Genomic DNA, 26,931 nt, shown 5'->3' on the forward strand with positions numbered 1-26,931 from the left:
GCTCTCCCTCTTACTCCTGCTGCCACCTCTCAGCCTACCCAGCACCCCAATATTCCTCCACGGAAACCTGTGTGTGAGCGTTACAATAAGCCAGGTCACAATCACGGAACAGTGCCTCACAAAGGTGGATCCTCCTCAGCAAGCTGCCGCCCCTCCTCTGAATGGACTACCCAATCATTCTAATAACAAGAACAACGACCATTGGGCCAGAAACAACAGGCCCAGACCTGATTTTATCAAGAGTTTCTGTGACTCATGCAAAGTGCATGGGCACACTGCTGCCTGGGCAGGATGCCCCAAGAAAGCTCCTGTTTCTGCCTTTGCCATGGCCATGATGAATCTGTCAGCTCTAGACCCTCCTGCTCAGGGCCCCATATTTGTTGCACCTCCCAGAGGTCGCTATCCTGCCCACCAGGTCTGAGCTTTCGACGACACTGGTGCACAAGTCTCCCTCATCCGAGAGGATAAAATTCCTTACGGAGCTCAGGTTGATAGGCACCAGTTCTTCACGATAGCCTCAATCATGTCAAAATGTTCTTACCTACCGGTTGACAGTCACACGACCTCACCATTCTAAGATATGTACCATGGCAGTAGCAACCTATATGCCAGGAGGTTATGATGTCCTGGTAGGACAAGATTTTAAGTCTCCTCTTACTTTTATACCATATCAGGGCCCCAGCCCTCACATAGCTCCAGACCCGTGCCACGGGCCTCCAAGAACTACCTCTGCACAGCCAGTGCCACTTGAAGGTGCCAGGCAGTGCCAGGCTCTGTCCTCATGGATGTTGAGCCATGTTCGAGTCCCTCCACTAAGCCAGGAACGGCCTCAGTGCCAGTGCCAAGGCAAGACTCGAGTCTTCCTCCCGGAGCTCTAAGTCCCAGTCGTTCTCCCTTCGCTGGCTTGGCCCCACTACCCATGCCGGCAGTCAAGGAAGAGGCAATTCCAATGGGAATCCTCAAGGACACCCATGACCATAGTGGACACTCCACCAACGGTGCGGCCTCGCAGACCGCCCCAGAGTCGGTACTCCCAACGGGTAAGCCATCCCGAATACCATTACCTCATCCAATCCACCTCCGTCAGCAGTTAACCGGTCCCGGAGTAATGACTCTGCCGAATCCTATTTGGCTGAAGAACTCAGGGAACTAAGCCATGCAGCATTAGGCACGGAAACGAGTGCCAAGGCCCCGTTGTCGCAGCAGCCGGAGCCGATGCCCCTGCAGAATCTTCAAAGGGCTTGAATCATTCAAGGCCCCCAATGGCATCGTCAAACCGACCTCGGAGAGGTCGAAGGAAGAAGGGAAGAAGGCATTGAGGTTTTCCGAAACCTTATGAGAGCCAATAGTCTCTCTGCACTAGTGCCTGGCACAGTGCCACCCTCTTATAGAGAATTCTGACCTTCTCCATCCAGAGGAGAGTGCCAGATTCTGCTACTTTTACTTCCTTCTTATCTTTTGTAACTTTCTATTTTTTTTTGTACTGTCTATATCGTCTCTTCCTTGGTTTCCTTTCCTCTTCTTTACTGCCTTTAGGCATTTATTGTATATTATATGCCCTGCTTAGGCAGAGTCAAACTTGCCAGCTATTCTGGCCTTATATAAATTAGTACTTCTTCATGAACTACTGTCATAAAAGTGCCACAATGGGTACAGTGCCCTATTCTAGGCACTTTGAATTCCATTTGACTTGGGATAATTTTAGCCAGCAAACATTGCTATAGCTTGTTATGAACCGTTGATGGTTCATCAGGTTCTTTCAATGAAAATTAAAATATGGGACTGAAATGGCCGGAGGAACAGACATACTACAGAAGAGGGTGTGAAAAAAAATAATTAATACCTTAAATCTAATTTATTACATATATATGTACATATTTACAAATGAGTACAGGTTCTAGGTGACGAAACTACATTAAATTATCATTAACATTTAAAGTCAAATAAATTAATAATTAGATAATTCATTTTCTCAGACAGAACAACAAACATTCATAAACAAAAATAAATGCTTAACAGCAGCAGTGAAAAATCAATGAACATCCAATTCAAAATATACATTTAAATAGCAAATCAATTTCTGAGCCATACACTTGCTCCACACTAAATAAACAATCATCATGCACAATGACATGTTCAATTGATTAAATCAGTAAACCTCAAAAATAGGCAGCATAATATTAACAGTGATAAATCACCAAAGAGAGGCCTTATAATATTGCTTATATTATAAGGCCCCTCAAGGGAGAATGGAAGGCTCAGTAATTTATATTTACCATTGGTCCTTGTTTCTGGCTTGTCTTGTCCATTCCAACCCGTCTAGGGTTGAAATGTCCTCTAGAATGGGGAGGTGTTCAAGATTTTAAGCCAGAACCAAGGAAAGTTAACACCTCTTATAACAAGATTCATCCATCCTTGTCTATATGCAAGTTGCCCCTTTAAACTGAAAGCATCCATTCTCTAGAAAAGCTATCTCTGTTCCCATTGGCTGTTGGAATTTACCCCCCACGGTGTGAGGGCAGAACTTACCAGGAGAAAATTTTAAAATGGCAGGAACCCAGCGGTTCACTCTCAGAAGAGCCTTAGACCTAGGAGAGGTCAGACGCTCCTGCGATCTCGCCCTGCAGACAACCCTTTGCCCCTTTCTGCTCCCCCTGCCTCCTCTGGGGAAATCTCAGGTAGTTTTCATACGTCCATAGTGCACAGAAATATCAGCAGATAAGATGTCCAAGCCCAGGATTTCCAGGTACTGTGAGAGTAAATTCCAGTTCAGCCAGGGAATTGTTTTTTCTTTTGTCTGCATTTCATTTCCATTTTTGCAAAGCGACTTCCCCCTCCTTTGTTTAGTTTCTCATTTTCCCCCATCGTGGTTTATTGCTGTGATTACTCTCTTGGCGATACTAGTAAACATCCCCTAGTAAATTCAAGCAAATGACTAGTGCTTTCTGTGTAAATTCCCAGTCATTTTCATCCCCCCTGAGTGGTCTGTAAACTTTTGATTGAAAGAAAGTAGTGTGTAACACACGTGCCCCCCCACCTTATGCCCAATATCATCTCTTTGCAGGCAAACACTGTGCCTGATCGTGGTCGAACTTGGGAACCCTTGGAGTAAGCCTTGCATTTTTCAATAACCCGTTTGCACAAAATTCTGAATGCTGTGTCTGGTTGCCCCAGCCACATGTTTCTTGTGGATCGCCAATCAACCACCTTATTAGTTCCTAGACCTATGTAAATTAATGTAAATACAGTGCGTTTAAAACTAAAGTCCAGCTTTATGTAAATTCCTCCTTCCTCAGCAATATCGGCCTTCTGCCATAGTTTTTTTTTTCTCTTTTCTTTGTTGTGATCTCTCGTTCCTTCATTCAAGGCCAAATTTTTCCAGTATTAAACTACATTTCCTAGGAGTGAACGAACAGTTCAGAACAATATATATAAGCAAATACCACAGGAAAATGATTGGCAGAAATCCAAGCGCTTTCGTCTTTACTAAGACATTGTCAAGGAATGAATGAAATACAGTTGGAATGAAAGTTATCAGGCAAACAAAAAGATCAAGAATACCAGATGGTTCATTGTCAAAAGGGTAAAAATCAAAGAGATAATCCAGGGTTATGGGATATCACATGGATACAAACTTAAACAGTTTTAACCCTAACAGAAACCTCAACGTATCCATATAGTAAAACATGTAAAAACTAAATATATTAATTTTGTTGCTTATATTTATCTACAACTTTTTTTTCATTATGAAGGCATCGAGTTTAAATAAACCAAGAATTAAATTTAGAACATTTCCATTATTTGACTTGATGAAACAAGATTCAATGATATTCCTTTTAACTGTGTCATTACATGGGATTAAGGCTCTTGCTTGACTCCAGTTAATAGGATGATCTAAATCTCTTGTATGTATGAATAATGCATTTGATATTTGTCCAGTTCTCACAGAATATTGATGCTGTTTGAGTCATTGTGAAAGAGATTTACCATTTTGTCCGTAATATACTTGATCACACTTTTTGGAAGGAATTTCATATATGCAGCTAGGAAGATCTTTCGAAGAATTTATGTTAAAAAGCTTTAAAATTCTAGGAATTTCTAAAAACCTTTCTTCGTAGGGTAATTTTAGAATGTTATGCTTACTAAATTCAAGTTCGTCATCAGTTAATTATGAAAAAAATAAATTTCATTGTTTGTTTCCCAATCAACTTTGAATTTGATGCTGGGCACTAATGCATTTAATGTTGAAAGAAATGGACAGGGAAATCTTAACGATTTTCTTTCAAAATTAAATGCATCACTGCCCAGTATCAAATTCAAAGTTGAATCGGAAACAGACGACAAAATTCCTTTTCTTGATGTTTTAATAATTAGGTATTTCTCTAATTATATGTACTAGTTCGTTCTCTAGGGATTCAGGATTGACATGTCATCGCATAGGATCTCTGAAGAGGATACAGAAATCTTTGTAATGATGTGATGTCTAACAAAATATACATAAGTTAAATAATTTGTTACTTTTCTTTGTGTACAATAAATTTAGGCTAAAGATGTTTAATCTAGTAACAATGTCTAAAATGGCCAGGCAACCACATTCGTTGGAGGCAATAGGAAGGGTTTGGATTTTTATGTATTTTCTATGTCGTGCTTTGTGTTTATTTGTTGTTGGTAAGATAGTTTGGAGAAGGTTTGTGTCTGAGATTTTCTGTTTTGAGAGAGAGAGAGAGAGAGAGAGAGGAAACGAGAGAGAGAGAGAGAGAGAGAGAGCGTGAGTGGTGAATGGGTAGTTAATGAGTGGGCCGCTTGTTTGGCAGGCGTTTTGGGTTTGCTGGTTCGGTCGCCGAGCCTTGAGTGAGGGAGTCTGAGTCAGTTGACTATTGGAGCGAGTGATGAGCAGCCAGTTGAGTCAGTATTTGAAGGCAGTTATTGGTGGTCAGTTGTCATTGTATGTTTTTGATTGTTTTGATATTCAGTAACTGAGTTTGTTGTCCCTGTGTCCATCTGATGGTTGTTAAGCTGGTGAGTGTCTGTTACGTTTGATGTTTTTTGAGTTGTTGAGAAATCTTGATGTTGATTGGTGTTTGTGATTTGTTGTGATTTTTGAATTGTTGAGAAATCTTGGTGTTGATGGGTGTTTGTTTGTGTTTTATGAGTTGTTGCATGATTTTGGTGCTTGTTTTTTTTATGCATTGGTATTTGGTAGTTTGTTGGTCTGGTGCTGGGTGCTAGTGGATGAGTCTGTGTCTCAGTAACTGTATCCAGTGGACAATGCAGCGTCTCGCCCTAAATGTGTCAGGAGTTGGTGAGTACATGGTTTTTGAGAGTTTTGGCATTTTATCTTGTTGAACCAATAGTCTTGTTAGTAATTAGTAACGTAAAGAGGAATGTGTGGCAGGGGGAAATTTTGGAAGCTGAACAGACTAACATAAATGTGGGGAAATCTTGTTTGCTTTGCTTTGCTTTGCTTGTGATCCTGCCACATTATTTTGGTGCCTGAACAGGAACTGCTGGTGTGTCAGCATCAGGACGTTTGGTATAGTGAGGATGTATGATTGGTGAAGAAAGTAAAGATGGAAGGTTTGAAGGAGATAGAGAGGCTGGGGGAGGAATTGCAGCTGTTGAGGGAAGCTAAGGAAAGAGTGGAAAGAGAGTATGAGAGGTTTAGGATTGAATGTGAGGAGCAAAAGAGGGAGTTAGAAGAGTTGAGAGGAGTGATGAGGAGTGAAGAAGAAGGAATGAAAGAGGAAGTGAAAAGGGCTGAGCAGGGGATGATTGAGAAGGTGGATGAGAAATTTGAGTTGATGATTATAGCTGTGCAAGAGATGATTAATGGACTGATTGGAGAGGAAGCTGTTATGGTAGGCTTCCTGGGCCTTGTGATGGGCTAGGAGTGATAAAGAAGGTAGAAGAGCGAGTGGATGAGAGTACGAGCGACGAAGGTGATTTGGTTGTGATAAGTGAGGGAAAGAAGGGGAAGACACAGGATAAGGATAAGCCTGAGGACAAGGATAAGAAGGGGGCTGAGAAAAAGAAAAAGACTAAGGGGAAGAAGGTTGGTAAGGACAACGGACAGGATGAGACAAGGATTGAAGACTTTGGAAAAAGGGCTGAGAGTAAGGGACAGGATGAGAGTGATTCTGATAGTGATAGGTTGGAACACATAAGTAAGAAGAAGAAGGGTAAGAAGGGCGTGGCTAAAAGCATGGATGTCAACATGGAAGTGGATTCATTATATTCAGAAGAGGTTAAGAGAGGTTAGGATGGAAGTAATGGAAGTGAGAGTGAGAGTGAGTGAGAAATATGAAAGGCTGTGTATATGACAGAGGTACCCCGATGTACAAGGTATGAGGAATATTGGAGTAGGGAGAAAGGGACTTTTTTCAAGGAATACAAGAAATATTGTATGGCGAAGTATGGAGACAATAGGAGAGTTTGGGATGGGGGGTTAGGAGAATTCTTGACATCATGAGAAAATGAGATGGACAAATTAGAGGTTGACATAGAATGATATCTTAGAGATAGTTGAGGATTATGAATTAGATAGGTGTATGAAAGAGAGCAGAAGTGTCAGCGTCAGGACTGAAGTAAATGAGGGTATACCTGAGTTTAGGAGCTGTAGGGAGGCAGTTTTAGAAGGGCCAAGGTGAATGGCAGAGAGAGCGGTTGATAGGAGCATTAGAGCAAGTGATGATGTAAGTATGGTGTAACCTACGAGAGATAGGAGTGCGACTGTTCTAAGGTTAGGGTCAGTTACCTGTGAGCGGGAGTAGAAGCGTTATAGATGTGAGAAATCAGGGCATACGAAGAATGAATGTCAGTGGGCGTTAGGAGCTTGTTTCAGGTGGGGAAAGATGGGACATTTAGTTAGTGAGTGTCAGAGAGATAGGGAAATTAAATGTTATAGGTGTGGGCAGACAGGACATGTAGCTAGTGGATGTCGGGGTACCCCTGTGAATGTGGTTTGCGGCAACTGTGGAAAGAATGGGCATTATGCTAGGATGTGTAAGGAACAGTGTGCGAAGTATGCTGAATGTGGAATGGAAGGTCATACAGCGAGTATGTGTAGGCAGAAGAGGATGAGTCAGGCTGGGAATTCAGGAAACCAGGTGTTAAGGGGAATCAGTTAGATGGGTCCTCTAGTGTGCGGGCAGTAAGGGTGATGCATGTGCGGGAGGGATTATTGCATGAAGAAGGATTTGTGGATAGAGCCCATGAATGCATGAGTGTAAAAGTAAGGTGCAAAGGGTTGTATTATTTGCTTTGATCGATACTGGCTGCAGTGTCAGTGTTCTTTTTAACAATGGATGTGATAAGTTGTGGAGTGAGTGTGTGGTTAGGAAGTGTAAAGGGGAGGTACGAGGAATAGGGAATTTAGGTATGCCTGTGGTGGGAATGTTGCATGAAAGTATAGAAATCGAAGGGATAGTGATGGATGAAAGTGACTTTTGAGAGGTCAAGGGAATGAATGATAAGTATGATATGTTGCTAGGGTATAGGTTCTTGAAGAGTGTGGGATGGTGGTCCATCTAAGGGCAAACATGATTGAGTTGCAGATGAAAGGGAATGTACGTGGGGAGTTGTACTTGGATATGGATGGAGGGGTAGACAATAAGGTATGGATAGGGGTGCCGTTGATTGCAGAGGAGAGTGTGAAAGTGCCGCGCGAGGTCGGGGAAGTTGTTAATGTCAAAGTTGTGTGGCCAGGTGATCTCAGGATCGACAACAGTGTCAAGTGTGGTTGAAGGTGTAGATGCGAGCAAGTTAGTAAGAGTGAGTGAGCATGTCTATGATTGAGTCTTGGACATGGAGAATCCTTGGGTTTTTGTGGCCTCATTGCCAAGTGCTAGGAAGAAGCAAGTACGGGTATAGGTGAGGGTGTTTGTGTAGGGTTGCTATACACGTTGGTGAATGCAGATGCCAAAAGGTACATTAGGATGCGATGGGTGATGACAGGTAGTATGAAAGAAGGTGATAGTTGGAAGTATGATGAGTTGTTAGTCATGGCAAGAGGGAGCGATTGATGAGGATGTTGTGGAATAGGCGGAGTGTGTTAAGCTGTGGAGATGAGGATTTTGGGGGGTCTAAGCTTCTGGAATTTAAAATAGTTTTGGAAGACGATAACCTCATTTATCAGTGTCCTCAACACTTTTCCCCGCTTATCGCATGAGGGATTGAGAAGCAGTTTGAGGAATTTGAGAGAATAGGAATGATAGAGAGGAGTGAGAGTGCCTGGAATAGCCCCATAATCCCTGTAGGAAAGCTGGATGGAAGTCTGCGAATGTGTGTAGATTACAGAAGGGTGAATGAAGCAACTGTGAAGGAGCGATTTTCGATGAACATGGTGTCTGATTGTGTGTACAAGATGCATGGGATGAGGGTGTTTACTAAGTTATACCTGGTAAGGTGCTAATATCAGATGCCTCTTGAGGAGGGGAGTAGGCCTGTTACAGCTTTTTCAAGTGGCAGTTGTCAGGTTCGATAGAAAGAAGGTGACTGTGTTTATTGATAATATTTTGATTGCAAATGAAACTGTTGAAGAGAATATGGAGTTGCTTGAGAAGGTACTAGAGTGCTTGGAAGAGCTTGGAGTGAAAGTGAAGCTTCAGAAATGTACGTGGTTGACTGGGGAGGTGGAATTTCTTGGCCATATGGTGAGTGCAAGTGGTGTAAGGAAGAGTGAAAAGTTTTTTGCAAAAGGTAAGAGAATTTCCACGTCCTTGGGACGTTAAAGGGTTTTTTGGGATTGATTGAGTTTGAAAGGAAGTTTGTTAGGGACTGTTCGAGGATAGGAAAGCCGCTGACTGAATGGATGGGGAAGAGAAATTGCACTAAATTGAAGTGGGATGAGCAAATGGAGAGAGCGTTTGAGAAATTGAAAGAGGAGGCTGTTAGGGATATCACCTTGGCTTTCCCGGATTATGGCGAGGATGAGAGTAGGCTTGAGCTCTATACAGATGCTAGTAAGTTTAGTATGGGGGAATGTTTGGTGCAGTTGGAAGAGGTGAATGGGAAAGAGCAATTGAGAGTGATAGCCAATGTCAGTAAGGCCTTTAGTAAAGTGAAGCAAAAGTACCTGGTGGTTGAGAAAGAGCTTGCAGCTATAAGGTTTTGTTTGAAAGAGTTGAGTGTTTTTATATGGGATGAAATTTGTTATAAGGATGGACCATAGCCATTAATGTATATGATTAAGAAAGAAAGTGTGAATGCTAGGGTTGCGAGGATGATCAAGGATTTAAGTGAATTTGATTTTAAGTTGGAGTATGTACTGGGGAGTAAGAATGTGATTGCAGATACATTGTTAAGGATGCATGGTAAGGGTGATGATCCCAGGAAAAGCAACTTGGATCCAAATAGAGTGCCTGAGGGTTTGGTTGTAAAAGAGAGGTTTGTGGGAGATGACAGAGTTTGTGAGTGTTTGTTTTTGGCAGTGAAAGATTTGGAGAGTAAGGGTCTGGTCGAGGGAGTCCCCGAGAATGCATATGTGCTGCGAGTAATGTTGATGAGTGATGTGCAGAAGGAAGGGACATGTATGGAGGTGCAATGTGGGGAAGAGGAGATGTTGTCATGGTTGTTGTTGGCGGTAGCAGAGTTGTTTGAGGTTGAAGTGTTTTTGTAATTTGGGTGGGACAGACCAATTGAGTATAGAGGGAAGCTAACAGCAAATAGTGAGCATGGGGTTTTGAGAATTCAGTATGGGGAACATGGTTGTAGTTGGTTAGTCAGACAAGGGAATTGTAAAAGGGATTTAAATCAGAGGTATGAAAGTGGGGAGATAACTGAGGAGGAATGTGGTGAGGATGCTTGTGGTATGGATAACCAGGTCGATGCAGTAGTGAATGTGTGTATGCATGGAACCCAAGGGAAAATGGTAACATTTGTTAGAGTGAATGATAGTGGGTACTATAGCTTAGTTGAGACGGGGGCACAGGTTTCCTTAGTGAGTAGGTCAGTGGTAAATGAACTTGAGAGATGCTATTGGGAAGTGAAAAGGCAGTATACAAGTGTAAGAATACATGGGTTAGGACAGGGAAGTGCTTTAGTATGGGAAGAGGTACACCAGAAAGTTAGGTTAGGGGAGTTGGAAGTGGTACATAACTTTATAGTCATGGGGGAAGATGATATGCCGGCTTGTTTTTTTATATTGATAGATTTTTTGAGGATGCATGATGTAAGTGTAGACATAGGGAACGGGGTTCTTAGAAAGGGGGGTTAGTAAGATAGCAAAGATTCAAGATAGCAGTGTATTTGTAATGAACTTTGTGGGTATGATTGGTATTACTAGAAGTGAGAATGATTTGTTGAGCGAGGAAGAAATTGAAGAAATGCAAGATAGGTGCTTGGAGATAAGTAAGTGGCGAGAATGTATTTTGGGAGGAGTCCATGTGGAAGATTGGCTGTGTGAGTTGGAGGTATACAAGAGGGTTGCAAGACGGTTTGTAGTGTGCAAAAATGTAGTGTACTTTTTGCACCAGGGAGGAATGTATGACTGGGGAGTGTATGTGCCGGTGTTTTCTGTTGAATGAGCTGTGAGTATGTGCCTGTTGATCCACGATCAGTTTGGGCACATGGGGAAGAATAAGTTATGGGAATGCATGAGAGAGAGAATATTTGTGCCTGGGTTAAGTAGGATTTGTGTGGATGTAGTGGTTACATGTGAAGAATGTCAGAGTGTGTATGTGAGTCTGCCTGTGTAGCGACTTCAGATGAGAGAGCCGTTTAAAATGCTTGTGATTGACTGTGTTTCCTTACCAAGGACTTCGAGAAGAAACGTGGGAATGACTGTAATGGTGGATCACATGAGCAAATTTGTGTATGTGGTTCCTATAAAAAATAAGTGGAGTGGGACTGTCATGTGAATGGTGAGCCAAGTGATGTTATCAATGTGTCTGTGAGAATGCTGAGTGATAATGGGCCTGAGTTTGTGGGATGGCAATGTTGAGGGAATGGGGTATCATGCATGTTTATTCTACTCTGTATATGCCCAGTGCAAATGGTTTGGCTGAAAGGACTGTTAGGACGTTGACTGAGATTTTACGAATGGTGAGTAAGTGTGATAATGATTGGGATATGCATGTTGGGTGTGTGGTGTGGGTATACAATGCCATATTGCAAAAGAGTATAGGTATGTCACCCTGAAAGTATGTGTTGAATTTTGAGAGAATTATTAGGCCAAGGTTGGGTTTATCAGAAAGTAATCAGGATTTGAGGAGGAGAGCAAGTGGGAAGTTTTGAAGTTTTAGGATTGGGGATAAATTGTTGAAAGAGGTGGTTGAGAAGGGAAGAATGAATGTGAATAAGGTAAGGGAAAAGTTTGAGGAGCCTTTTGAAATTTTGGAAGTGGGACCAAGTGGATAAAGTTATGTTTTGGGGAAGCTGTGAGTGGATTGGGGTGTGGATGAGGTCAGAGATCACCATACCTAGCTCCGCAGGTGGAGGGATGTGCCACCGTATGTCCGTGAGAATGCAATGAGTGAATGGTTGAAAGTGAATAAGTATGAGCCAAGTATCAGTGAGCAAATGGATTTGGGGGATCAGCAATTAGTTTTGGTTGAGTATGGAAGAAAGCAGAAGAAGGTAAAGAAAGGAGATGAAGAGGAAGGGTGAGGACTGCATAATAGAGGGGTTAGTGTTAGGGTAGAGATGGTTGATAAAGCATGCAATACAGATAAGCCTGAGGAGGGAATGGATGACACTTACAGTGTGTGTGGGTTTGAGTTGACAGTTTAGTGAGATTTTGACAGGAGGGGAACCAAGTAGTAGGGAGGTAGTTGGCAGTATGAATGAGTCCCTTCAGGAGTTTGATAGGAATATGAATGGGGTGAGCAATTTGGTAGCAGAGATATGGGGATATTGGGACCAGAGTTAGAACGGGTAAATAAGATCATTAATGAGATTTGGGAGGACAGTAGCGAGGGAGATAATGGGAATCTGGATGAAATTGGTTTAGAGGAAGTGAATGGTGATGTGACTGAGAGAGTGTATGAGGGGCCTCGAACAAGATCCAGGGAGCTAGTATCCGAACATCCCTGGGGCGCTAAGAAAAGTGATATAGCATGAATGTTGTGAGTATGTGAGGAGATGTAGTCAAATGTAACAGGGGAGGAAATATGGAGGAGTAATGTATTGGTTGCATTTGACAATGTTTCCAAGGGTTACTTGTAATAGAGAGAGAGAGAGAGAGAAAAAGGCAAGAGTGGCTGGTTGTTTTGGTTGTTGTCTCATTAGGTTGTTTGTGTTTGTTGGACGCAATATGAAGGGTTTGGATGTTTTGTGTATTTGCTATGTCGTGTTTTGTGTTTATTTGTTATTGTTAAGATAGTATGGAGCAGGTTTGTGTCTGAGGTTTTCCGTTTTGAGAGAGAGGGAGAGCGTGAGTGGTGAATGGGTAGTTAATGAGTGGACTGCTTGTTTGGCAGGCATTTTGATTGTTTTGATATTCAGTAACTGAGTTTGTTGTGCTTGTGTCCATCTGACGGTTATTGAGCTGGTGAGTGTCTGTTACGCTTGATGTTTTTTGAATTGTTGAGAAATCTTGGTGTTGATTGATGTTTGTTTGTGTTAGTGATTTGTTGTGTTTTTAGTTGTTGCATGGTTTTGGTGAATGTTTGTTTGTTTGTTTGTGCATTGGTATTTGGCAGTTTGTTGATCTGGTGCTGGGTGCTAGTGGATGAGTTTGTGTCTTAGCGACTGTATCCAGGGACATCACAGTGTCTCGCCCTGATTCTGTCAAGAGTTGGTGAGTACATGGTTTTTGAGAGTTTTGGTGTTTTTATCTCGTTGAACCACCAGTCCTGTTAGTAATTAGTAATATAAAGAGAAAAGTGTGGCAGGGGGAAATTTTGGTAGCTGGACAGACTAACGTAAATGTGGGTAAATCTGTTTGCTTTGATTTGCTTTGCTTTGCTTGTGATCCAGCTACAATGACAGGTCTCAAAAGTTTATTTCCTTTACAAGTATTAACTATATAAGTCGTTTAAATATAAAAACGAGAAACAAATCCTTATCATTTTTCACTACTCAACTTGAATTACTGTTTGCTGATCACTTAATTCATGAAGGGGATTCTGAATGAAATTAGGGTAATCTGCAGTCACTTGATAAATCTTCCACTTATGAGACATAAGATATGTTAGCCACATATGGATTGGAAGCAGCACCGCTAAAGAAAACAGAGGGTAGAAAGTTGGACGTAACCGAGATGAGGATGCTTAGGTGGATGAGTGGAGTAATAACAAACGACAGGGTTAGAAATGAATATATTAAGGGTACAGTAAAGGTCACTGAAGCATCCAAGAAAGTGCAAGAGGCAAGGTTAAGATGGTATGGCCACCTGATGAGAAGAGAAGAGCGACACATGGCAAGAGAAGTGATGGACGTGGAGGTGGATGGAACACAAAGGCGAGGAAGACCTAAGACCAAGTGGAGAGATTGCATAAGAAATTATATGAGGGAGAAGGGAGTACGGCATTCTTAAAACATTGGGGGTATTTACTTTTACTTGGATTTTTTCATTTACTGATCAGTAAACAAATCCTATCATGATATGCTCCTGATATGGAAGTCACTACATTTATCAAATGAAACCGTATGCACAGTAGAAATTGCAAATGTTAAACAATATTCTAAAGTGCATACAATTTCTTCATTAACAGATTAGAAAGACAAAGTCACCGCGCAGTCTTTTCTTTCGTTTCACTAACAATCATCATCTTCAGTGAGTGTCTCCTTTATAGACTGTTTGTCTCCATAGGTTTCGGTGCATTTCTTCAAGTAATGAAGCTTTCCGCCTAAATTATATTGAAGGTAGGAAAGCAATTTTAGCTCGGAATAATTTTTTGAGAATGTCTCTTCGTCTCTCTAAGTGATTATGTGTGAATGCTTCTTTTTTCATTTTAATAAAAGGTACTAAATTCGTTGATTAGTTCTTTGTATACTGCATGTATTTGTACTTCATGGAACATAACATTTATGATGTACTGAGGGTTGAGGAACTAATTATTCTAAAAAAATTTTGCTCCACAATATCAACATGAAAGGGCTCAACCAAACAGTGTAGTGCTATTCCCGAAAAGGAGTTGTGTAATGGGAGATAATTAACTGCAATGATACTATGCAATAGAAGCAAGCACAAGCATCATTCTGTTGTATCTAAGCATGGAAGATAGACTGAGAATTAAGGGTGTGAAGCATGAATGGCTGAAGGTTAAAAGGAAATGGAAATAAATCCGGTCAAGCAACATAGAAGAATGTTGTTACAGGGAGAGAATAAATGAGAATGAGGTGCATCTTCATCACCATCACCTCTCCCTCAGTGTAATTTCTCTTGGTGAGACCTACCCATTCAAGGTCTGAATAATCAACTGATATCACGTGTATAACATACAACTAGAAAACGAACCATAGTTAGAAGTGCTTGCAAACTGTCAGTGATTAGATTAGTGTCATTATAATAGGATAAAGCATCGACTAAGTTGGTTTTACGAGTGAATTATTAAAAATTTGAACATAATGGCAATGTCTGGCAGCAGCAGTGGTAAGAAATGGCGGAATCTTGCTTGCCTTGCAGATATCCAATATGATGACTTAGCAAGAGGGGAACTGGCATTTCTTATCTACATTATATTGTTTTTGTCCCTCAGTTCTGCATTCCAGTTTAAAATTTGTTTCTTCCATGGGTAAGTACTTTCCTGTTGTTAAGTTGATGATTAGGTCATGCTCTACTGAAGAGAGAAGGTTATGTCTGTTCAAAATGAAATGAATAACTTTCATGAAGCACTGGTTATCTTTTTGGGTCACGACATCCGAAAATGCATGATGTAGGAGGTCATAATAATGATTTTTCAATAATTCTGCAAATTCTACTGATCATTTTCAATAATTCTACAAATTTTACTGATCATTCCCAATAATTCTACAATCCATCTTTGAAGCATGTTCTTGAAAATGTATCATGCTTGATTACATCATGAAGGGCCACAGCTTCTTTCCTTCTGGTCATTCCAATTATGCTTCCCTGTCCTATTGTTGGCTTTTTATAGTACTTCTCTAAACCTTGATCCAAGCCTACACTGCTTAAATTCCTTAAATTCCTCAAATTATTTGGTAATAATTCACCATCCCGATTAATTCTTGGAGGGCCTTGACGGTCGTTGGTGTCAGGAAGATCTCCACTGCAGCCACCTTTGACGCCATTGGACGAACTCCTGCTGCTGTAATTTCATGGCCAGGGAAATCCACCTTCTCGGTGCTGAAGGTGCATTTGTCAAAACGGACTTGTGCGCTTGAGGATGGCCTGGACGTGGTTCAGGTGCTCTTCAGGTGATCTGGAAAAGATAGTAATATCGTCCATGTAGCAGACGCAGAAGGGTAAGTCACCGAGGATGCTGTCCATGAGATGTTGAAAGGTGGCCCCAACATTCCACAGGCTGAAGGTGGAGAAGGCAAACATGAAGGATCCAAAGGGTGTGATGTTCGCCGTCTTTGAAATGTCATCGGGATGGACAGGGACTTGAAAATACGATTTTAATAAGTTGATCCTGGAGAAGACCTTGGCACCGGGGAGGGGCCCAGTGAGGTCCTGCATATTTGGCAGGGGGTAGCTGCCGGGCATGGTGATGAGGTTCAGGCACTGGTAGTCACTGCAGGGCCTCCAAGTACCATCTGCCTTCTTCACTATGTGGAGGGGGGGACACCCATGGACTCGCTGCCTTTTTACAGATCCCCATCTTCTCCATTTCTCTGAACGCGTACTTGGCTTCCTGGAGGAGCTTCGGTGGGAAAGGGCAAAACTTGGCGTGTCAGGGGGCCCTTGGTCTCAATATGGTGGAAGACACCATACTTGGGCGCAGCCCAAGCCACCTAGTGAAGCTCGGGGCAGACAATATCCGGAAACTCCTGGAAAAGGGAGGCGTATCTGTGGTGGGGAAAGATGGAGCAGATGGTGGTCCTCTGGCGAGTGGGTGGGGGAGGGAGGTCTCAGTATCGAGAAGGTGCTGGTGGGCCACATCCACCATGAGGCTGTGGTGGGTGAGGAAGTCCGCCCCCAGGAGAGGGGGTTCATATGCTGGCAAGGACGAAGGGCCGGGTGTAGGTTCGGCCCAGGAATACGATGGTCTGAGCCCTGGTGCTGTAGGTGTGGATGGGCATCCCATTTGCAGCTCTAAGAGCAGTCAGGTTGTTGGGGGCACAGCTGCGATCCTCTGTAGACAAAGGGAAAACCAACTGCATGGCACCAATATCAACCAGCATCCTGAGGCCGGAGATGCTGTCCTGGAAATAGAAGCCCCTGGGTTGGGACTTTGTTACTGCCGCTGCCATGGGGGTTTGTTTTGGGTGCTACCTCCATCGTTTTTTGAAGGGCAAAAGGAGCAAGGGCGCTCGCACTTCCGTGCCTTGCTGCCGAACTGGGGGTGGAAATGACACCACCTGACATCTGGGAGGGGCTTCAATGATTGCTGGTATGCTGCACCAACCGTGTCCTCCTGCTGTAGGCTGTTGGCTGACGGAGGAGAGGAGAGTTATGCAGCTTGGGTGTTGGTAAACCATGCGAACTCCCGCTGCACCAGACTTTCTATCTCCATGGTCTTGGCATTAGGGATCTGGTTTTGGACTTTGGGCCCGAGCTGGCGAAGGAAGAGTTGACAGAGGATACTCTCCTCCTGCCTTCATCCTTTGTGGTCCACCTCTGGCAAGAAGACCAGGTCCTGGAGCTTGTGCCAGGCCAGTCTGGGATCTGAGGTGGTCATAGGGTTGACCATGAGGTCGAAAATTTCCACGGCTTGCTGGGGAACTGGGAGGGAGAAGGCCTGGATGAGCTCCCTCTTCAGGAACTTCATAGGGCAGCTCCCTCGGCTGGCTGTGCATCCATGGGGCAAGGCATTTGAAGGCATCCACGGTGAGGGTCCCAGCGATGAGGTCTGCCTTGGTGCTGTCCCGGGTGATGCCGTGGATCCTGAACTGTATTTCTGCCTGTTGCAGCCATGTTGCGACGTCCTCACTGCAGAAGGGCAGCAGGTTGACTTGGTGCTGTCGTCCGGGGCGCGGGCGTGGGTACGGGCGTCGGGGAAGACTCAAGTGCAAAGAAGGCTCATCTCACGGATCACGGGGTCGAGGTAGACACAGGGTCGAGTGAATGTGCTGAACTCTTCATCGTCTTGTCAGCCTCACACTTACGGTCGACGAGAAGTCCTGAATGGCAGGCCAAACCATAAGACTGACCGCCAAAACACTTCTGTGAAGAAATGCCATTGTGAGTCCACTATTGGCGTAGAGGAGTACCAGAGAACCTAGACTAGGCATCATATGGGTACGTTAAAGGTTCTCTGAAGGTGAGCAGCGGTAATTAGCCCCTTAATGGCAAAGCCAAAACTGCTTGGGTCACCAATTGTGAGGACTGAGTAAGACGAGGAGAGTGAGCAAACTAATTTTATTCCATTGTTTGAGATTGAGCTGGCCTTGTGCCAACACGGGCTCTTGCTCCTAGATGTTGTTGTTTAAGAATAAGCTGGCTTTATGCCAGCACGGGCTCTTGCTCAAGAGCAGCTCGTGCTCCTAGATGTTGTTGTTGTTTTTGATTAAGCTGACCATGTGTCAGCACAGGCTCTTGCTCACAGAGCAGCCCGTAAGTGCTCCTAGATGTTGTTGTTTAAGATTAAGCTGGCCTTGTGCCAGCACGGGCTCTTGCTGTTGTTGTTTTTGATTTAGCTGACCTTGTGTCAGCACGGGCTCTTGCTCACAGAGCAGCCCGTAATCTCTTGCTCTGTTGTTGTTGTTGTTTAAGATTAAGCTGGCCTTGTGCCAGCACGGGCTCTTGCTCACAGAGCAGCCCGTAAGACTCTCTTGTTGTTGTTGTTTTAAGATTAAGCTGGCTTTATGCCAGCACGAGCTCTTGCTCATAGAGCAGCCCGTAGGTCTCTTGCTCTGTTGTTGTTTTTGATTTAGCTGACCTTGTGTCAGCACGGGCTCTTGCTCACAGAGCAGCCCGTAAATCTCTTTGCTCATAGAGCAGTTGTACATAAGGCGGTATGCGGACGGAACCGTAGTGTCCGTCACGCACTCACGAACAAACATAAACAAAAAGGGACAGGCCCCCCTCTGTTATTGTGTTTCTTCACAGACGAAAATACATGAATAATATTACATAGAGGGAACGGATTCCCGAAATATATACATCAAAAGAAAGGGCGTACAATGCTCTACATTTTAGTTCCTGGAAAAAAGAGAGGACATACGGATATACAGATTTTTACAATGGAAGGGCGAACATTTGCCCGAATGTCGTCCCTATAGTTTTATTTTTCTCCGCGTATTTTCAGTTTCTCTTCTTTTAAAAAATCCTGGCTCGTCTTATCACATTGTGAAAACATAACCAGTTTTTTTTTTTTATTTAAATTACTTTTACAATGACTGAGTTGTATTTACTGCTTTTTAATTATAGATAAATGTTCAGTTAAATAGTAAAAGCACACAGACACACACAAACACACTCACTCACACACACACACACACACACAGAATGATAATACGAAATGTCACAAGATATCTTATTCTACTGTTTGTTTTCTCAGTTTGGTATTACTACTGGCACTAAATATGGCCAGTTCCTAACCTTAACTTTAGTTGATTTTCGTAGTCTATCAGTCTGATTAATTACCTAAGATATTTGTAATCATCGATCCATAAGGTAAGGTCTCCAGCTGTTAGAGCTTATCTATTTTTCATCATGAACTGTGATTATAACATCTTCTTTTTCACTAGTGAGTGCAATTTGATCTGTCTGTATCTGGGGGGTTTGCCGTCTAGATGACAAATCATGGCAATAATTCCCCACTTTCTTATTTGTAAGACGTCGCAGTCATCTTATACGAATGTTTCAGATTTTTATTTAGTCGTTTGCTACATATTTTGAAGATGTTTTGGAGAATAATCCATACTCCAGCGACTGATTTTCTTTTGCTATGCGTAGAATTAAAGAATGCATATGTAGTAGGTGACCGTGTCAATCACTTTTTCTTTTTTCAACTACGCTTGAGGTAAATAGTAAGAAACATCACCGCAGTATCAGCAGCAAGTCATGGTCAAAATCCTTGTGGTGGAAATTTAGTTTGATTTGTTGTGCAGCAAAGTTTAAATAATCGAGTGATGGTAAATATCAGGAAAACGTATATTTCTTTCGCTGTGAACTTAGTAGTGCACCGAAACAAATGTTGAAATGATGAAACTGGTAGTTAATTAGTGGGTAGGTGTAAGTAGTGTAGTTAGCGGCAAATATTCGAAATCTTGTTCGTTGAATGAGGTAGCTAGCTAAGGTAGGCTATGGGTTCGTTAGTCTGCTAACTAGCTACTTAGTCTCGATCTACGTAGGCTACACTAACCTATTTTTAATATCTTTTTCTAGTGTTGGTTAGATGGAATAATCATTTACATAAAATTTTATTGATTTTCATCTTTCACTTTTTCAAATACGTATTAGCCTAGGTAGGCTAGCCTAGCTACCTAGGCTATACTATACCTACTAGTAGCCTACCCCTACCAAGGGTGTAGGCCGAGGCTAAACATGATCCTAGCTATCTACCTATAGTCAAACTCAGCCTTTTTGGCCACTAAGGCGTTGGCCTTGTTTACCCTGGATTTTCCACACCGTTGCCACTTCTCCCCAGGTAGGTAGCTACTTCTGCCCACCTTTCTCTCTCTCTCTCTCTCTCTCTCTCTCTCTCTCTCTCTCTCTCTCTCTTTCTTGTGTTCAGCCTCTGACCACCATTCTTGATTTGCTTTGGAGCAAATCCTTCTAACTGTCCTTTAGCTTGCTTTGGCTGTGTCCCCCGTTGGCCTGTTCATCTAAAAACTACCAATGAACTTTATAAATGATTTCCTTGGTCTGACTGTGCAGGCGGCGGGGGCAGCGAGGAGCGGGAGATGTTTACATGGTGGGTCTGCGACACGGAATGACCATGTTGGGCTGAGGTGGCAACGGAGCACTAACCCAGCACAGAGGTGTTGTCAAATCTCAGGAAAACATTTTTAGTAACATTCATTTTCCCATTAAAAACTTAGTTTTATTTTGAAACAGTTAGGTTAGTATAAAGAATATCAGACATTTCTTCATTGCCATGGCGTATTTAGAGAACTGTGGCAACTGTGCGGCCAATGCCTTTAGTGGCCAAAAAGGCTGAGTTTGACCATAGGATGGCCAACCACTGAGGGTACCGGTACCTCAACGTATCTTTAGTGTTTATGTCATTCTTACCATCAATTATATATTTTACTTCATTTTCTTATGCACTGATAGGGGGAACAACCGATGACTAGCGGATCCAGTTTCCACCGCGTGTGAAGCCACCCTCCCAAAAAGTACTTGTTCCGATACGTAATACAAACCCTCGGTCCTTTAACAATAGGAAGGTAACTAGCGGCAGCTGGGACGGTCGTAAGCTTCGAACAAGGGGAGAACGGTAGTTAACTGCTTGTCCGATTGTGCGCGCGCCCGCGCGCCCGAGAGGTGAAGAATCACTTTTGCTTTCGGCCGCGGGTGTGAAGGACGTGTTTCGTCATCGCTCTCTGCCCGTTCATCGTCGTATGCTTTGTTTATATTGTGTTTTCTACTAATGGTTTGTTTGATCTTGAAAATGAAACTGTAAGTACACTGTTTTCATTTTCATTACTTAATTATGAATCAACATGGAGCTATCGCCGTAGAGACGGCGATTTCCGCTCTTTTCATGAAATTGAATTGAATTATGTCTCGGTGCCGAGGGCGGGCGCACTCGCGCCGAGTCATGTATTTTGGGCGAAAGTGTGTAATTGAAAGATGTAAGTACTCTTTTTCATTATATTTTTGCCCTGTGCGTTCGTTGCCGAGAGCTTGATTGCGCTCGGCACGAGCCTCTTATTTTGTATGAATAGAATGCAATGAAAGTGGATTCGCAATGCAGTTTTCTTTTCATTTTCATTTATTAATTGCATCAAATTTAATTTGTTCCGATACGTAATACAAACCATCGGTCCTTTAACAATAGGAAGTAGCTAGCGGCAGCTGGAACGGTCGTAAGCTTCGAACGGGAAGGGGGAGAACGGTAGTTAACTGCTTGTCCGACAGTCGCGCGCCAGCCGCGGACTGGGAGGTAAACAAACCACTTTTGCTTTCGGCCGCGGGTGTGAAGGACGTGTTCGTCATCGCTCTCTGCCGCATTCATCGTCGTATGCTTGTTTATATTGTGTTTTCTACTAATGGTTTGTTTTGACTTGAAATGTAACTGTAAGTACACTGTTTTCATTTTCATTACTTAATTATGAACCAACATGGAGTTATCGCCGTAGATGCGGCGATTTCCTCTCTTTTCATGAATTGAACCCTTGAATTATGTCTCGGTGCCGAGGGCGGGCGCGCTCGCGCCGAGTCATGTATTTGGGCGAAAGTGTGTAATTGAAAAATGTAAGTACTCTTTTCATTATATTTTTGCCCTGTGCGTTCGTTACCGAGAGTGTGATTGCGCTCGGCACGAGCCTTTTAATTTTGTATAATAGAATGCAATGAAAGTGGATTCGCAATTGCAATATTCTTTTCATTTTCATTTATTTATTTGCATGAAATTTAATTTGGATCAATTTTCGTTCTTACCCGGGAATTGATCCTTACGATTTTTTTATGTGAAAATGAAATCGCAAGTGCAGTATTCTGTTTCATTTTCATATATATTTTATGATAGCATCATATTATTGGATCAAGTTTCCGTTCTTACCCGGGAATTGATCTTTTCTCCTTTAAGTTCTATGAAGTGAATCGCAAGGGCAGTATTCTGTTTCATTTTCATATTACTTTTCACTGCTGTGCGGGGGTAGGGGAAGCGAAGGTCTGCCAGGAAGTCGTCGGAAAGCTCTCCCGCGACTCCCTTGGTATCCGATTCTTCGTCTTCCTTCCTGCCCCCCGCTCAGCTTCTTCATTGTATTTTGTATTTGGGGTCTTCCTTGCGTTCGGGGTGGGGCATGTCTTCCCCCCGTGCGTGAGGAACCCCTCTTACTAATCTATCTATGTTACCGCAGGTGCTACATCCGTGGGAGACGACCTTTGGATGTGATGTAGATCCTCACGAGGTTTGTACTCGTTGTCGGGGGCGAGAGTGCTCCCGCAACGAGCCCTGTGTAACGTGTATGCATTGGTCCGAGGCGCAGTGGGTGCTGTACGAGGGCAGGAAGAGACTTAGGCCGCCCAAGAAGTCATCGGAAAGTCCAGTGACTCCTTTGGTAACGGACACTTCGTCCTCTTCCTGCCCCCCCCCCCCGGCCAGCCCCCACGTTCGCGCCTTCCCCTGCGGGGGTGGGTAGCGGAGTCCTTCTCCTCTCTCGATCCGTCGAGTGTGGAGGAGGGCGCCCGCTACCCGGACGTCCAGTTGTACTCGGGGTCTTCCGTCCGCTCTGGGTGGGGTTCTTCTCCCCCCAGGCGCGAGGAAGCCCCTCTAACTAACCCGACTGTTGCTTCCGCAGGTGTGCCATCAGCGAAGGACGACCTGGGACAGGTGTGGGAGTCGCTGGGACTGCAGGGAGTGCCGAGCATACAGGGGTTGATTCAGCGGTTTGGCGGGGTCGGCAGTGGTCACTCATGGTACGGTAACCACTACAACAACCACAATCTCGACACCAGCATATGAGATGCCACCGCACCTGGTGTACACACACATGTCATGTCGGTAACACCCACGGCTGCAATCCAGAACCAATTCCTGCCGTGCCAAAGAGGAAGGTGCCACACCGCCACCTGGGTTCTTTGTATTGCCGACCCCCGGACTTCCGCTGCCCAAAAGAGTACCCCCCTGGACCTGCCGCCAGTGCCGAGGATGACGGTAGCTGCCGACAGGACGCCTGGCTCGCCTGTTGGTTTAAACCTATGCCGTGCCTGCCGTACCTGTTGCTGTGCCCAGCCGCTCATTCCCTTTCAGATCAGGTGCCGGCTGCTCATTCACTTTCAGATGTTCCTGCCGTTCCTGCTGTTCCTGGACCTGTTTCCTGTTGTTCCTGCTGTTGGTGGTTGCTGTCACAGTCTCAGGTCTTTCCGGACAGGTGCAGTCGGGCCCTGTTGCTTCGGCAACTGCCCCGGCTCCCTCCTGGATGGAAGACCTGATGTCTGTCCTGCGGAGCTGGCGAAGAAGAAGAGGAAGAGGAAGAAGGTGTCGTCGTCGTCTTCTTCGTCGTCTGCTGCCTCTCCTTCCCCTTCGACTTTCTAAGGCCAAACAGCCGAAGAAGAAGAAGAGGCCTGCCTCCCCCCCCCCCGAAGAAGACTCCTTCGGGATCTTCTAGGGCCCGGCTCGCTCAGGCGAGCTGGGGAGCTCTTCTGCTGGTCCTCCTGTTCCTTCGGGAACAGGGGCCCGTCGCTTCTTCTGCAAAGAAGAAGTCGACGGGGACCAGAGGTGCACCAGCCTCAGCTGGTGCGTCCTCACCTGGTGCTAGCGGTTCTGCCGCTAAACCAGGTTCCGTCTCGGCCGCTTCTCGTTCGCGAGAAGCACCGAGTGGACGCTCTTCCAAAGAAGACCGTCCAGCCAAAGTTTTGACGCCCGAGCTCGCTCGCCGTCAAGACAGCGGCGCGGAGCAGAAGACTGGCGAGAGTCGTGCACACGGCTCTCGCCAGGCCAGTGGACGCTCTCGCAGCGATCAACTGGCTGCTCGGGGATGACGTGGACGGTCGCTGACCAGCCACGGGTTGAGGCGAGGAAGGAGATCCCCGCGGCCGCCGGTAACCAGCCACGGCTGGTACCAGCGGCTCGACGCGCCGCCAGAGGACGCTGGCCGGTCTCGACGCGACAGAGCCTAGCAGGTCACCCATCGCCGCCTCCCGATGGGACCGGGCGGAGACGGTGACCAGCGGCAGCTCGCCTGACGCTAGAGATCGGTCTCGACGTTCTCAGCCGAGCCAATCACCCCAGGCGAGCGGCAAGGCTAGGCCTGCTGCTCGAACCGTCACCGCGGGTTGACGATCAGCAGCAGCCCTCCACGCACGCTGGTCCTGCCAGCGAGCGAGGGGGGAGCGTCAGGTCTGCCTCTCCCGTACCTTCAACCTCCTCGGGCTATACCGGGAGGAGCGAGGTACCGAGGAGCGATCACGAGAGGTGCGCCGCTCGTGACCCAAGCTATGACGCCGTATGGACCAGGCACGGTTTCCAGGACCGACCAGGACATACGCGCAAGTAGCTGGAGGCGACCGTCAGGGTCTGCCGCTGTTCCTCCTTCTGAAGGAGGGAGTATCTCGGGATCTGTTCTTGTTGGAGAGGGACTGGAACCGGTCCTACTCCGCAAGACACGGTTACTCCCGAGATACAGAGGAATTTGCAGAAGTCATTAAGCTGATTCGTCGCATAATGACCTTGCGGAAGGATTGCGCTCCACCAGCAGAGCCCACGTCTCTGCTCGAGTCGTTTTGGGGGCCCGAGAGGGAACCCAAACCGACGGTGGGTCTGCCGCGATCGGAACTTGCCGATTCTGTCTCGAACCAGAGTCTCTCGTCTCCGGACAAGAAGGCTCTCTCAGTTCTGGCCGGTCGATCAAGCTACTTCCACCTCCTCTACTGCGACAGCGGCGTTTCTACGTGTCTTCGGACACCGTATTTGATACTCCTTCGGTCCTCCTGAGAGGTTTCGACCTCGACGAGGACTGGAATGAGTCGGAGGACGGTATCGGCTCTCTCCTGTCAGGTGTCGATCAGCCCCACCCAGACGACGTTCACAGTGGCGGCAGACCCTTACCTACAGTGAGAGTTCGTAACCCTCCGCGGGAAAAACGTTTTTCTCCTGACGATACGTTTTCCCAGACTCTGAGAGGCCATCGCCACAAGGCGTGGCTTGTTCCTACTCTTCTCCAACTGCTAGTTCCACTGGGAAGGCGAGCGAGTATCCAATTCCTCTCCCCCATTCCCTCTCTCCTTACGGTTACGAGGGAAAGGGGAGAGATCCTACAGAGATTTCTCTGTAGGATCCCACGTTCGGGGCGGGACTGCGCTACCGGGGGGACCTTCGGGTCCTACCTGACGTAAGCCCCGGTCGTTGAGGAGGAATCCTGCCCCATTCTCGATTTCTACGGGAATCGAGAGGACCACCAGCCGATATCGTTTGACGAATTCGGTGGGGGTTTCGCAGACTGCTTAGAATTCTACGAATTTCTAACGCATTCAGTGTTCGAGTTTTACGATCTCCAAACACTTACGCAGAGACCACGGTCCAAAGTGAGCGAGACGAGAATCCCCGATATACACGATAATCGGGAACCTCGCCTATGCTCGAATTCCTGGAATTTCTAGCATTGGGAAGAAGACTGCTGCTGAAGAAAACTATCTCACAGTAGGCGACCAACCTGGACTAGAGAAGATCGGACGGGAATATCCAGTTTGGCTTGAACTATCGTCTTAGTATTCTGTTCACCATTGAAGCTTTCCTTCGAGGAAGACTTCTCCTTCACTCTCTTTGATAGAGATCGAAGGTGGTCGATCTCCAATCCTTATTTTGTTTTCTTGAAGGAAAGAATTTAGGATGGAGATCGTTGTTCAGAATCCTACAAATATACTACGTATATTAACCTCGCGACATGATTCTACTAAGCAGTTGAATTGTCCGAGGGGTAGGCGCATAATCCTTAGTTTAAACTTACGGATTGCGACTTATAAGAGAAGTATTCTAATTGAACTGCAACTCGGGGTTGCCTGCAACCTCCCAGGAGTTTTTCAGTTTCAATTTTATATACTTATGGTTTTGTCACGACAACACCATTTCAACTGTTATATTTACCGAAATTCGTTTCGCCTAAATATAATTGCTCGAGCATATCTTTTATGCTCGGTAGTTCTAGCCGAACGCATTCCTTCGTGGAATAATGGATTACCTGGCAACTCAGGATGACGAGTCAGCGAGAGCTCAGGCTCAACTACTGCGTATTGAAACTGCCTGATAGCAGCTCAGTATCAGCTGGGCCTCCGATATGCACGGTCATATATGTCTCTCTCTGCCCTGCTTTGATTGACTACCGAACCGTATCTCTGCCCAACAATCATGGCTTAGGTCTCTGATTAAACGGGGATTCTCGCAATAATGAAGGACCCATCTACTGCTGTGACGCTAGATTCCATCGCCTTCGACATTGCGAGAATTTTCAACAGAGATATCTCTTGGACTCTTTCATCTTTCTGTTTCCGTTACCGCACGGTAACAGAAGTCTGTACAAGTCTCCCGCTGCATCGCCACTGCGATAATGCGAATGATTTTGCAGACATCTGAGTTTGTCTTCAAAATATCTCTTATTCGTAGGTGTACAATTGTTCATTGTTCAACCGAATTACGAGATTTGTTAGAAGACATCGCCTACTCTCCGACCTGACAGCTCTACTCCAAATGTTCAGCCCATGAGAAGCAGTTCTTCAGGCGGCTTTCCCCTGTGTTTTCATTAGTGAAAATGAAATTGTGTGTATGTATGCGAGTGTGCATGTACGTATGTTTATGGTATGTATGTATGTGTGTGTGTATAGTATGTATGTATGTGTGTAATTAATGTTAAATATTAATTTATTTTTATGTTATTTTATTTTATTATTAAAATTTTTAAAATAGGGTTAAAATATAGGGTTTCGGCATCAATGACCTAGTTGTCAACGATGCTAGATAAATAGTATCAATCAATCAATCAATCATTACTGAAGAACGCCCCGCTTTCATTGCAACTACGACTTCTCACCGGACAGCAATGAAAACTAGTGGTTAGCGTTTTCAGTCATTTTTGTAAGCACAGGTTATGAATCTTGAGAATTCCTCCTCATCGATTCATCTGTGAAGACGTAGGTTGCATTCAATATCTACCTTCGTCTTCAACGGTACATAGTGTTGTTTTCTCCTTAGCTGAGATTCAACAACCATGAGATGTTTTACCTCAGGGACCTCTTCTCTAGAAGGCAATTGACTTTCG

General features: G+C 44.8%; 1 protein-coding gene across 2 annotated transcripts in view; it reads left to right on the plus strand.

Moving 5' to 3' along the window:
• Nucleotides 1-26,931, plus strand: part of LOC135223625 (uncharacterized) — a gene marked incomplete in the record, with an annotated part of 381,927 nt that overhangs the window by 6,030 nt on the left and 348,966 nt on the right. The window contains 1 exon segment of one of the 2 annotated variants that reach the window (XM_064262236.1): nt 19,084-19,237. 2 annotated transcript variants of the gene reach the window in all.

Source organism: Macrobrachium nipponense, chromosome 10 (genome assembly GCF_015104395.2).
Source record: "Macrobrachium nipponense isolate FS-2020 chromosome 10, ASM1510439v2, whole genome shotgun sequence".
In the NCBI taxonomy this organism is placed as follows: Eukaryota; Metazoa; Arthropoda; class Malacostraca; order Decapoda; family Palaemonidae; genus Macrobrachium; species Macrobrachium nipponense.